The following is a 14,687-nucleotide window of genomic DNA, read 5'->3' on the forward strand; positions in this document are numbered from 1 at the left end:
GCAAGCCTAATGGAAGATATAAATGTTATATCATGAGGTGCTGCAAGCCTAATGGAAGATATAAATGTTATATCATGAGGTGCTGCAAGCCTAATGGAAGATATAAATGTTATATCATGAGGTGCTGCAAGCCTAATGGAAGATATAGATGTTATATCATGAGGTGCTGCAAGCCTAATGGAAGATATAAATGTTATATCATGAGGTGCTGCAAGCCTAATGGAAGATATAGATGTTATATCATGAGGTGCTGCAAGCCTAATGGAAGATATAAATGTTATATCATGAGGTGCTGCAAGCCTAATGGAAGATATAAATGTTATATCATGAGGTGCTGCAAGCCTAATGGAAGATATAAATGTTATATCATGAGGTGCTGCAAGCCTAATGGAAGATATAAATGTTATATCATGAGATGCTGCAAGCCTAATGGAAGATATAAATGTTATATCATGAGGTGCTGCAAGCCTAATGGAAGATATAGATGTTATATCATGAGGTGCTGCAAGCCTAATGGAAGATATAAATGTTATATCATGAGGTGCTGCAAGCCTAATGGAAGATATAAATGTTATATCATGAGGTGCTGCAAGCCTAATGGAAGATATAAATGTTATATCATGAGGTGCTGCAAGCCTAATGGAAGATATAGATGTTATATCATGAGGTGCTGCAAGCCTAATGGAAGATATAAATGTTATATCATGAGGTGCTGCAAGCCTAATGGAAGATATAAATGTTATATCATGAGGTGCTGCAAGCCTAATGGAAGATATAAATGTTATATCATGAGGTGCTGCAAGCCTAATGGAAGATATAAATGTTATATCATGAGGTGCTGCAAGCCTAATGGAAGATATAAATGTTATATCATGAGGTGCTGCAAGCCTAATGGAAGATATAGATGTTATATCATGAGGTGCTGCAAGCCTAATGGAAGATATAAATGTTATATCATGAGGTGCTGCAAGCCTAATGGAAGATATAAATGTTATATCATGAGGTGCTGCAAGCCTAATGGAAGATATAAATGTTATATCATGAGGTGCTGCAAGCCTAATGGAAGATATAAATGTTATATCATGAGGTGCTGCAAGCCTAATGGAAGATATAGATGTTATATCATGAGGTGCTGCAAGCCTAATGGAAGATATAAATGTTATATCATGAGGTGCTGCAAGCCTAATGGAAGATATAAATGTTATATCATGAGGTGCTGCAAGCCTAATGGAAGATATAAATGTTATATCATGAGGTGCTGCAAGCCTAATGGAAGATATAAATGTTATATCATGAGGTGCTGCAAGCCTAATGGAAGATATAGATGTTATATCATGAGGTGCTGCAAGCCTAATGGAAGATATAAATGTTATATCATGAGGTGCTGCAAGCCTAATGGAAGATATAGATGTTATATCATGAGGTGCTGCAAGCCTAATGGAAGATATAAATGTTATATCATGAGGTGCTGCAAGCCTAATGGAAGATATAAATGTTATATCATGAGGTGCTGCAAGCCTAATGGAAGATATAGATGTTATATCATGAGGTGCTGCAAGCCTAATGGAAGATATAAATGTTATATCATGAGGTGCTGCAAGCGTAATGGAAGGCGCAATAATACATAAACCAAAAGGCATGCTCAAGATGTACTGTCTCACATATAAGTAACAATTGTAATAACGACACAATAACATGTAATTAAAAGCTTTCGTTGCATTAACAAATGTATAAAATGTAACGAACGGCTCAAATTACAGTTGTCCACTAAAAATAAACCAAAATAATCCCTATTATAAAAGATTTAAGATTTTTAATGAATTACCGAAAAGAAGCTAAAAGCTTTGCTTCTTTTCGTGGTTTATGCCTAAATACGATAAAGAATAAGTATTGGATGTATTGTAAAGTGACCTCAATGTAATAGAAATAAGTACAAAAAGGTTTATACTAGATATAAAATGTAATTTTATATCTAGTAACATACAAACAAACAAACTAACCATCATGCCTGGGATTTTTTTACATTGGCTCTACACAGGAGGCTCTGAGGAAAATAATCACCCTTTAATCCTCGATTCGGAGGGTCTTTTTATAAAAGGAAGTGGAGGAAGTTCTGGGAGGGAAAAATGTATGAGGGTTGGGTAGGAATCTGGGAGTCAGTGTGTCCGAGAGTGATACAATTAATTTGTGTGAATTATTTCATGCATACATCAATATAAATAATACAAAACACCTAAGTAGGTACTTAGCCATAATTGTATGCAAGAACTTTTGAAAAAGTTTTTTTTCTTTACGGGTACAATAATTTTACAATCAATAAATAAATTAATATTCATAAAGCAACATTAAATCTATAATACCAGGTAGGAATACATAAAAATAAACAATGAACTTTTATTTTGAGAGTGCATAAGACACATCCCTGAATCTCTGGAATATGTATGTGTTTTTATATTGCTACACAACCCGATGTGACATTATTTATTTGTTTACTAACGGACCTTGTTCAATTACAACACATTACATATTACACGAAGTTGATACAAGGAGAAATTTTATAATACAGGGTTATTTAAAAAATACTGCTACGATAAAAATGTGGCATATACTCGTAAGCAATAAAGTTAAATGTCAAGTCAAGACAGTATTGGTCCGTTGACCAAGCCCTGTGCAGAAAAGTCCCACAGCGGGTTGTGCTGCAAACCGTTACCTTACTTTAGCAAGCTTTGCTTTACTTTTCTGTGGAAGGTCTCGTTATTTTTATGTTCACTCGCCGGCAGTCAGTGAATAATGCCGTCGTTTATTCAAGACACGCTGGAACCCTCCGGTTTTAAAATGATCCTCACGTGGTTTGGTTCCAGCTCGAAACCCGGATTTCATGTTAAAGCAAGACTACCTCTTCTGCAGGGGTGGATTTAACGGATCTAATGAAATGCTCACTGAGCACTCTGGAACCACCTTGTAGTTGCATATTTACGCTATGGGTACACAGTATGCCACGATAGGAAATAATTCTTCATAGGGCCCAACCTCGGAGAGGGCCAGAGCTAGGTGCCAAAACGATGCGTATTGAGGACACAGTATTTGGAAAATCCACTTCAGCCGAAAATGTTGCTTATGCAATGATGGAGGACTTATCTAGCATTAGATTGAACTTGCGACGCCTGGGTGGGAATCCGACTCATTTATCCACTCGGCTACTAGCCGGTTAAACTGATATATTTTTGAAAAGTTTCCGTTTTAAACGATATCTACTAATGATTTTTCGACTACTGACTTTTCGACAGATAAAATCGAAAGCATTTATTGGTTTGCCCTCTGACCTAGAAAAAAATACCCCTGTTGCGCTTTTTCTTTGTCTGTGAATGAAATAATTCATATACCATTATATTTCTGTACCTATAGTATTCTCTGGGGATACCATGTTAAACGCAAAATATATTTTCATACCAAAATTCAAAGTAATAATAGAGGTATTTTGAATAAAATAATTGTTTATTTAACTTTTCAAAGTTCATGTGTGAGTCTTGCAAGAACCCTTTCAATAAAATTGAAGCAACATTTTATTAGGTTTACTGTTTTCATATGTTTATAGTTTTCTTAATGTGCCCCTAAACTAAACTGTGCCCATGGGCATTTAGACTTCAAATACAAATATGTTTTGTATGAAAAAGGCCGCTTAGATCCGCCTCTGCTCTTCTGACGCCAATGAATGACCCCAACCGGTGGAATTTACTATGTACGAAATGTTACAAAACAACATAATAATACCTCTGGACTTAACCAGTTATTTGGGAAAAACTTGGACCATTGGTAACGACGTAAATTCAAAATGGTTATTAATAAGATACAATTAATAAAGCTATTTTGTTGACGTAAGTTGCTAAGGATTGGTTTTGGATGGTATATAAAGCCAGGAGCGTCTTAATTAGCATTAGTCTAATTCAGTGCTAGAATAGGAGTGAACAGTGAACATGAAGACGTCGTTTTTAGTAAGTGTTGAATACTAAAATATTTCAGTTTGGGTGCAATTTCACCATAGTTGTAACGCTTTTGAAATACATCTGTTTGAATTTCACCGTAGTTCTAAAGCTTTTGAAATGCGTCTGTTTGAATTTCACCGTAGTTGTGAAATATATATGTTTGAATTTCGATTGAGTTTTCGTGAAGGATTGAATGGAAATCTTGGAAGCGAAAACTAACCCACCGAGATGGAAATCGGTAGATATTGTCGTTGTCTATGACAATTATACCCTCAACTTTTTTTTATGTGAGTCGCAACTGCTCCCAACCTGGATCCAGTGGGACTATGGCATCCCCAACTGGAGTATGTTGTATTACTGAAAGGTAGTCGGGAAGGGAAGGAGATGGGGAAGAGGAAGGTAGGGGAGTACCTTGCTAATATCGAATCTGGTCACCAAACACAACTGAAGCTATTTCAAGCAACGTTTCAATTCTGAATGATACACTCACACTAGGGCGATACTGAGAGTTTCTTCCTCTCAGGAACGTGCCGCAAGTATACTATATATTATTTTTAATTAATAAATTGTGAAGTAACACAAATTAATCAAATAAAATTTACTTTTATTTATTTATTTATTGTTTGAAACATTTACAGAGTGTTAACAATTATTACATTTATATTATTTCGGTGGGAATGTGCACAGATATTAACACCCCAATTAAAAATGTTCACAGCATGCGTAAACAAGGTTTAGTTGATATTAGGCGGAGATGCTAGTATTGAAAGAAAAAAAATACATATATAATAATAATTAAAAAGAAATATAAAACATGAATATTAAGTATGAAATATAGTAAATGTACAGAGAAAGGATAAAGAAGAAAAGTAAAGAAAATAATTGAGCAATTATATCTCTTAACTGTTCTCCATAACATATCATGGTAGAAGATGGTTGATTTGTTTTTTAAAATATGCGAGACTGTTTGCGAATATATCTATAAGGTCACATTCAACTGAATTGTACAGACGACACATTCTAGATAGTGGATTGAAATATGCAATATTGTTATTAAATATATCAATATGGAATATATTTTGGCTCCTTAAATTATGTCTATTAGGGACTTTAATATGAATATTGCTCAGACAATTAGTGGTAAGAAGTTTTTTTTTTTTTTTTTTTTTTTTTTTTTTTTTTTTTTTTTTTTTTTTTTTTATTTAACAATTTTTTATAAAAGATAATGTGTCCTTACTGGGGTACCCCGTTCTAAGGTCACATTGTACATGGTTATATGTTTGAAATATTATAAGTACATATGCTAAAATACTACATAGAAAATTAAAAAACAATATTTAGAGAAAAAATAAAACATAATACAAGCTTTAGTCTTTGTTGGATTGCAAAATTATATCTATATTCTTCCTTCCCTTATCCATAATCCATTTCTTAATGTTTCTTTTGAAGTCAGTTATTTTTTTAATGTTTTTTATTTCAAAAGGGAGGACATTAAATAATTTTATAGAATAATACTGCATATTTCTTTGTCCAAAAGTTGTTTTAGTTGTAGGTTGGTGTAACATGTGTTGTAATGTGGATCTTGTGAGTCTGTCTGAGTTTGTCTGTGTAAAGTTGTCCTGGTTTTTGAATGCGTAAATTAGTATATCTTTTGCGTATAATTGTTTTGGTGTCATTACATTCAGGGTTTTAAAAACATAGTCGGTAGGAGTTCTGATGGGGATCCTAAGTATAATTTTTAGAATTGCCTTTTGTGTTACGAGGACTGGTTTTATAGTGGAATCGCATGAGCTTCCCCATCCGATAAGACCATATTGTAGTTGAGATTGGGCTAATGCGTAGTAGATTTGAATTAATTGTTCTTTATCTAAAATGTTTCTTATTGTTTTGAAGAAATAGGTAAGTTTTTTTAATTTGTTGCTCACATTTTCTATTTGGGAGTTCCAATTTAAGTTTTGATCAATAATTATCCCAAGGTATTTTATTGTTTGAATTTCAATCAATTTTGGGCAGTTGCAAGGAATTTCATGGTTCGCGGTTAAACAATTTTTATGAATTTTTATGTTTAGGTTTGAATTGACTTTATCTGTCTGTTTGTTGTAAATTTTGAATTTAATATATTTAGTTTTTGTATCATTTAATGTTAGTGAATTTGTATCAAGCCATTGTTTTACCTGATTCATCCCTTCTTCAGCTTTTACGAATACTGTCTCCCACGACTTTCCATGGAAGAGAAGAACTGTGTCGTCTGCGAAACTAATTACTGAGCCGTGACAGTTTAGATTACATAGATCATTTATATATATCAGGAATAAAATCGGCCCTAAGACACTGCCTTGTGGAACTCCGTATTGAATTGGTATTGGTTGACTTGATTCATTTTTAATCCTGACTAGTTGTGACCTTTCTGACATATAGCTTTGAATGAGATTCAGTTCACGACCTACGATTCCAATCTTTTTGAGTTTTTCTAGAAGATATGTATGATCAATTGTATCGAAAGCTTTACATAGATCTAAAAATATTCCGATACACTTATTACCATTATCGAGACTATGTTTTATACTTTTTACAATAGAGGCGATGGCATCGGAAGTTCCCATATTTTTTCTAAAGCCGTATTGATTTTCAGATAGTATGCGGTTTTTTTCAAGATATTGAGTGAGCTGTTTCTTAATAACTTTCTCTACTATTTTTGAAAGATTATTCAATATTGTTATCGGTCTATAGTTACTTATATCCGCTTTATTTCCGGCTTTAAAGATTGGTATAACAGAACCCAATTTAAGCGATGCAGGAAAGATACCATCCTTGATACATCTGTTCACAAGGTGGAGAAGTGGTTGGATTAGTTCATCTCTAGTTGATTTGATTATTCTCATTGAAATGCCATCTGATCCGGAAGTGAGTGTTGGTTTCAATGAATCTATAATGATTTTAATGTCATCTGCCGTAACTGTATTTAATTTAAAGGTGATATTATTAGTAAGTGCGTTGTTATTCTCATTAGCAGTACGAAGAGGTTTAATGATTTTTTTTAGCTAAAAATCATGAATAATTTTATATAAACATATTAAGTCCGCAAATTGTCTTCTTTTTTCCAATGTCGTAAATTTGAAGTTTAGTAGACGTTCTTCATAAGATTTGAATGAGGCATTTAATCCAAGTTTATATGATAACAGTCTTAGGAATTTTTTTTGCACAGATTCAATACTTTTAGAATATTTTATATAATGTGGGTTCCAGATAACACTCCCATATTCCAATTTGCTTCTGACCAACGAGTTGTATAATGTTATAATGGATTGGGGGTATTTAAATGGTTTCGATATTCTATGAATGAATCCAACCATTTTCATTGATTTACTTATAATATCATTTATGTGTACATCAAACATAAACTTTGAATCAAGAGTGATTCCTAGATCTCTTATAGTGGTGACTGCATTTGCAAAATCCTTTCGTTTTCTGTTACGAGTAAAAGTAATAATGTAACATTTTTCAATATTTAAAAACATATCGTTTTGAATGCACCAGCTATTTAGTGTGCAAAGGTCTTCTTGAAGCTTAACATGATCAGAATCAGTGGAAATTTTGCGGTAAATCTTGAGATCATCGGCAAATAGAACAAAATCACAGCTTAACATGGGGCCAAGGTCGTTAATAAAGATTAAGAAAAGCAGTGGGCCAAGATTGGACCCCTGGGGTACGCCTGATGTTACAATTATGGGAGGTGATTCGTACCCATTAATAAGTACTAATTGTGTTCTATTTTCTAAATAAGACTTAAGCCATCTAAAAAGATCACCGTGAATACCTATTCGATCAAGCTTCTGTAGTAGAATAGAATGGTTAACTTTATCAAATGCCTTTTGAAAATCTGTGTAAATGGCATCTACTTGAGTTCTTTCATTGAAAGCATTACAAACATAATCACAAAAGTCTAGTCTAACTTGCGCACGGATTTGAACCCGCGACCTTCGGCTTTCTAGTCGAGAGCCTTACCCCTCGATCACGGAGGCTTTCGTAAACTTGGTGGTAATTACGCACATAAACGCGGAAATATACACATTTCTAGGAATTGGATGACATTACAGTAGTTATATAAGCTTTCTTTTATGTCCTCGAAGATTATGTTGGGAGTCAGGGGTTAACCCGAAGACTTTAGGGATAAGAGTGCGCACCGGGTCACCAGAGGCAGGCGGAAGGGCACCGGTGCCCTGAAGTCGCTCCTCAGCAAGGACCAAAAAAGCCTAGAAAGAGCAATTGTGAGATTTTGTATGAATGACATTGAAGTCAAATCTAGAGTGAGGGGAAATTGCCTAGCAGCCATCTTGTATGACTACTTTTCAACTGATTTGTATGAAAAGTGGTGCACAATGAACTCTTATTATTTTTTTGAATAACTTAGTGAGTAAAAATCAGAAAAGGATACAGTCACATCTAGGACTCTATCATACATAAAGATAGATGCCAATAAAAATGTGCGGTGAGAAAAATAAAGACAAGGTTGGTAGTTCTTATTCGATGTGACTAATTATACACGGTGTCCGGAAACTCGTAGTACAAGCGGGAAACTGGAGAATCTACACCACATGGGGAACCCAAAAAAACATAAAGTTTTTTGATTTGAGCATTTTCACAAAAAAAAAAAAACCAAAAAAATATATTTTTCGGCTATTTTAGGGTTAAAGTTTTTTCTGGTGTTTAGGGTTGAACAACAGATGTTTTAACCCTGCAGAGCAGAAATATTTTATGATTACACCGGATTAAATGAAGGGTGATTTCAAAATAATGCTTCAAATCCGAGTTTCTTCATTTGTTTTACTTTCAAATAGTTTTAATTAGTTGGGTACTTTGATCTTCAGTAATAATTTATAAGAATTTGATTAAAAAAAAAAAAAAAAAAATTAAAAAAAAATCAACTTCCAACTCGATTTACTCTATAACGAAAGCTCAAATCAAAAAAAAATATACTACAAAATCGACTCCAAATGTGATGTAGATTCACCAGTTTCCCGCTTGTACTACGAGTTTCCGGACACCCTGTATTATGACCGAAAGAGATAGGGTCCTATTAGCTCAGTTGGTAGAGCTGTGCCCCGGCAAGGCAAGGGTCCTGGGTTCGAGTCCTAGATGTGACTGAATTTTCCATCGCTGTTTTCGTTTAGGAATCGCTAAAATTGTCTTCAATAATCTAATACTTCCTCTTAAACGCCGGAATATCCTAATCGATACGTTTAAGAAATCATTTCTCCGAATATAATTACATATTTTGGGGAAACAACACATTGTAGATTTGATACTATTTTATAGATATATAAACACATTATCTGGTAAGACGGTAAAATTCACTAAATCATAATAACTCCCAGATGTGACCGTATCTTGTTCTGATTTTTCTGTTTTAAAATTCGTTGAAAAATTGCTAATGTTATCTTTAATATTTAAAAATAAGGTTTTTTATTGAATTAATGCAGATGTCACGAGACACAACGAAATGAAACTGGTTTGCTTTTATGAATAACTAGCAGAAGTTCAGAGTTTTTCCAAAGCAGATATACAGACAGTAATTTTGTGTCAGTGTGTGCAAATTTCATCAAGAAATATCAACGTCAGCTTTTAGCGGGGTCTAAAAGTGAAATTAGATGGTTTTTCGAAATATCGTGTAGATAGTGAACTTCCTCTTGGTTTTAAGGTCAAATGTGCAAAATTAATCAAACTAGGAATAAAAATATAAATAAAAGTATTTAAAAAAAAGTCTTTTAAAGTAAATTATGAATATTCATAGTGTATGATTATCATGAGAAACGACAATTTTTTATTTTTTATTGCTGATGTAATTTAGCTATAAGGTTGTGAGTTTGGCAGATATAAATGAAGACATCACGTAACGACTAAACCGGCTTTTCCATGAAATAATTAAAAAACGAGATTTTAAATTATTGAGTGTTTAAATTATTTTCTTAATTTTTTATTTGAGATTAATTTGGCAACAAGTTGGTTTTTGACATAGGCGGCTTTGATTTCCAACATAGCGCATGAAACATAATTATTTGAGTAACTACGATTGTTTCTAGTTCAGTTAATCCGAATACAAAATATTTAAATAAGTTTTTGATTGATTTAAATTTAAATTGCAAACTTAAGCTGGAACCCCATTTTGTTGCGTATAAATACAAATTTCGACCCAACAAATGCTTCGTTTACGAATTTTTTCAATGTATTATATTAACAATGCGGGTGTAAGAGATTTATTTAATTGAATAATTACAAAAAAATCAAAGTTGCCTCTAGAATCTTAAAAACAACGAATTATTTAATGGCTGATATGTCATTATTTAAAGCAAAAATAAATTAATGAGGTCACATCTATACTAGATATTTACTGTATCTGTCTGTGTTCAAAAATAATTATTATTCATTGGGTATTTTGGTTTCAAATCCAAATTTAAGTTTTGTATTTATTTTGTAAGCGGCCAAAGAGTTAAAGAGTTAAAATTATTGAAAAATGAGAGAATTATCGTATTGATTTTTAATTTTTTTAAATATGTTTTGCCCTGAATTGTTCAGAGCCAGTGGAAATATGGCGGAATATGAATATGAAGAGAGGTCAGAATGTACACTTAATACGATGATTGTCATGTACGAGTATTTTCAGATCATTGTTATTTGTTTTTATATTATTGTTATTTATTTTCATATTATTGTTATTTATTTTCAGATATTTGTGGTGTTCATGGTGATAGGGGCGTGCCTGGCCCTCCCGGCGCCCAAAGCCGAACCCGACTCCGGTAGTTACGAGCATGGCTACGGGGGATACGGAGGCTACGGCTCCGGGAGTCACGAGCGCTACGGGGGCTACGGAGGGGGCCACGGAGGCTTCGGGGGCTTCGGGGGCTTTGGAGGTTACGGGGGCTACGGTGGCTACGGAGGATATGGACATCATCATCACCACGGATGATACGATACTAATGAAGAGGTAATCAAATCGATTCACTGACAAATCAGTTATTAATCAGAACATTGAAAAAATTTATCGGAACAAGTCAAAACTGTCTGGTGTCAGTGACACTGGGCAATGGCATTTAGGATTGTTGTGAGTTTTGAGGTTAAATGAAGTGGAGAGAGATTTTGTTTAATTGCTGATGACATTGCTATGTACCTATTTATTTATAAATATTTTATTGTTTCAGTGTCCCATCTTCACGATAACAGCACTATTCAAAGGCTTACACCCATCTGCGGTATTTCGTGTCTAAATAATGTTACTGTATTGCGAAGAGCGTACGATTTTTTTTTGTAAAATATTAAACTATCCTGTTATAAATAAGAAGATACCTCACAGAAATTAAACATGAAAATCTATAATTTGTTCCTAATTATTTCTGATACCCTCGACATACTATTTTTACAAAAAATAGCCATCTCTGTGATAGATTGCTCAAACTACTTGATAGATTTCAATTAAGAGTGTCCATCATACAAAACAGACAAAACCACACACTAAACATACCTCATCCCAAACAAAACACATTCATCGCGCTTCACACACTTTAAACACAACATAATCTGAATTCTAATATAACACAACAAATCAAATTTATTAACCTAAACTAAAATCAATAAATAATATTAACACAACACAGACTAGATCCATCCCATCCCCATATTATATTTCTCTTTATATTCATTAAATTATGACACATTCGTAAAAACCTTTAATAAAATAAAATTAAAATAAGTTTTTCCTGGTTCCTATAATTACAAGTGCGTAAAAAGCGATTACTGAGCAATGAGCATATTTAGGAGTAAAAAATGCAAATGTTATTTTGCTGTCCGTTGATAGTTCTATCACACGTTGCCACTGGGTATAGCATAGCGGGTCACGTGATACGCACTTCGTCTCGTTCTAGCAGCACCGCACAGACAAGACAAAGCTCGTATCACGTGATCCGTTGTGACGTGTGGCGGTGTGGTCAGTGGGGATGCGTGACGTGAGTCATAACAAGGCGAAAGAACCAAAGTGTTCAAATTGCAGTGGAGGTACGAGAAACCACCGGGCAACAAATCCGGATTGCCCACTTTGGAAGCTCAAGGATGAGCGCTTCAGAGAAAGAGTAGACTAAGTGGACCTCTGCTAATGACAACTTCAAGGAAATAAAATGCTTAAAAATTCAAGAATAAACAACAACAAAAATGTATATACCCAATCTAGCGGGGACAAATTTCCCCACCTTTTTTCGACCGGCAGCCAAATGTCGCTTGCGCGCCGGCCAAATAGGATAACTAATCCAAAATAAATCAATTCATCTTTACCTATCAACAAGTTGTTTTATTACCTTAACAAGTGACTCCTGACCACCTGTCTCACCTCGTCTAGTCTCTACTCCAAAACTTCTGGTGCTTACCTCATCAAGACCAGCCTGTTAGGCAACCGCAAGGCGCCAGAAGTGAGCAGAGGCGAATCACACCCAGTGCTGGGTAGATGGTGACCACTGGGTGCGAAAGGCGGAATTATCATCATCATCATCCGCAGAATCTACTATTGACATCATCATCAGCATAATTTACAACTATCATCGTCATAAGCACAACTTACGAACTACTATCATCACTATCGATTGTAAAGGAGCATTCTCGTCGGTTGAAGACACGGTTTGAAACCGGCACACTAAATCTACAGACTTTTTCGGATATCCATCCAGTACACCCTCTACACATCATCGGACGATAAAAATAAAAATTATAATAATTTCGCTAACTTACTTGAAAATGATTTAAATTTATGCAAAAAAGTAAAAGTGAATGAAGGAGACAAGGGACTGAAGAATACTTCATGGTTTGATACCAAATATGATACACTGATTAAAAGACGCAATAGCGTTTTTAAACTTTGGAAACTAAATAAAGGAAGTATTCCGTCGACAACAGAAGAAAATAAAACTCGTAATACTGTAACGACTTATAGAAGATACGAGGCGTATCCAGAAAGTAAGTGTACTGAATTTTTGTAGGTTACAAATCTTTTTATTGAAACAAAAAAATTACATGATTACCGTAGTACATATGTAAGCTATTTTTAGACATAGTCGCCATTCCTCTCAACGCAGGTGGTGAAGCGGGGTATCAATTTTTGATGCATTCCTCGAAGAAGTTTCCCGCCAACCCCTTCGTCCACTTCTCCACCTCCTCCTTTACCTCCTCGTCGGTTGAAAACCTTTTTCCACCCATGTACAGCTTCAGAGAGGTAAAGAGATAATAATCTGAAGGTGCTAGGTTAAGGGAATGCGCGGGGTGGTTCAGGATATCCCATTTAAACGAAGCAAGCAGTTCCTTCGTGGCGTTGGCCGTGTGTGGTCTGGCATTGTCGTGCAGCAGGCTGACTCCCTTTATCAGCATGCCTCTCCTCTTGTTATGAATCGCCTTCCGCAATTTTTTTAGGGTCTCACAGTATCATGCAGAGTTGATAGTCTCCACTTGATGCAGATATTCAATCAAAATTATGCCTTGACAGTCCCAAAACACGGATGCCACGATTTTCTTGGCTGAAATTGTGGTTTTGAACTTTTTGGTGGAGGGTGAAGAGGTGAGAACCGTTTTTAAACTCGCGATACCACTTTTACACACTCGTACAATTCATAGCTTTATCACCATATGCAGTTTTAACCTCATTATAAAAACGGAGGTTTTTCCTTCCAAACGAGATAACGGATGACGCCGCGTATTTCGCATTTGGCGGAAGATTGGATTGACATTTTTCACGAAACGTGTTGTCGCGTTGACACTTCTCAACGTACTGACCTTTAACAGGTCTCGTTGCGGAGGGGAAGAGTCAGGCTACACGTAAGTGTAGCCAACATATCGAAAATAAATTTCATTCGGTCGTGAGAGCCTCAGTACACTTACTTTCTGGATATGCCTCGTATATTAAATCTAAATATTGTACCAAAGTACTTACTGAAAACATCAACAAGCCACAAAGAACCTGGAAAACGATAAATTTCATTCTCTTCAAATCTCATTCTATCAAATAGCTCGCAAAACAATACAATCGATTGTAAATCCCTAGTCACAAATGACGAAGAAGTAAAGGAACCAAAGGATATTGAAACCGCATTTTTTCTTTCAGTTGGGAAATACTTAGCATCAGTCATAAAAACATCTAAAACAGATGTAAATACGATACACACAGAACCTCAAACAATACAATCTTTTAACATGATCAGGAAAAATAGAAAGGAAATCTTACGGGTCATATCTAATCTTTAGACTAAAGCGACAGCTGGTTTCGATAGTGTAACCTCGTTACTACTCAAAAATTGAAAACACGAACTGTTTAATGACCTCGTGTTCTTAATAAATATCTCTCTGTCAAAAGGAATATTTCTGGACAAACTGAAAATTGCGGAAATTATACCTATACATAAAGATAAATGTCCAAAATTATCGTCAAATCTCTATACTTCCAGCTATCTCTAAAAAATTTGAATGTGTCATTAAAGAAAGACTATTGAAATATCTCGAACACAACAAAATTCTTATGTCAAAACAATACGGTTTCAGAATACGGTCTAACACTAAATGTGCAGCTTTCGATTTCATATAGAATCTACAGAAACATATTGATATTGGTGATTTTACTGCGGCAATATTTGTTGATATAAAGAAGGCTTTCTACACAGTAGATTATAAGGTATTGAT

General features: G+C 34.6%; 1 long non-coding RNA gene across 1 annotated transcript; it reads left to right on the forward strand.

Moving 5' to 3' along the window:
* Window positions 1-3,871: 3,871 nt before the first annotated feature.
* On the forward strand, window positions 3,872-11,354 carry LOC149418883 (uncharacterized). The gene is made up of 3 exons (XR_016302996.1): window positions 3,872-3,992; window positions 10,708-10,965; window positions 11,180-11,354. It is a non-coding gene; the product is annotated as an uncharacterized LOC149418883 (long non-coding RNA).
* Window positions 11,355-14,687: the final 3,333 nt, after the last annotated feature.

The sequence above is a fragment of the Hesperophylax consimilis genome, chromosome 13 (genome assembly GCF_061612785.1).
Source record: "Hesperophylax consimilis isolate HC1 chromosome 13, BYU_Hcon_1.0, whole genome shotgun sequence".
In the NCBI taxonomy this organism is placed as follows: Eukaryota; Metazoa; Arthropoda; class Insecta; order Trichoptera; family Limnephilidae; genus Hesperophylax; species Hesperophylax consimilis.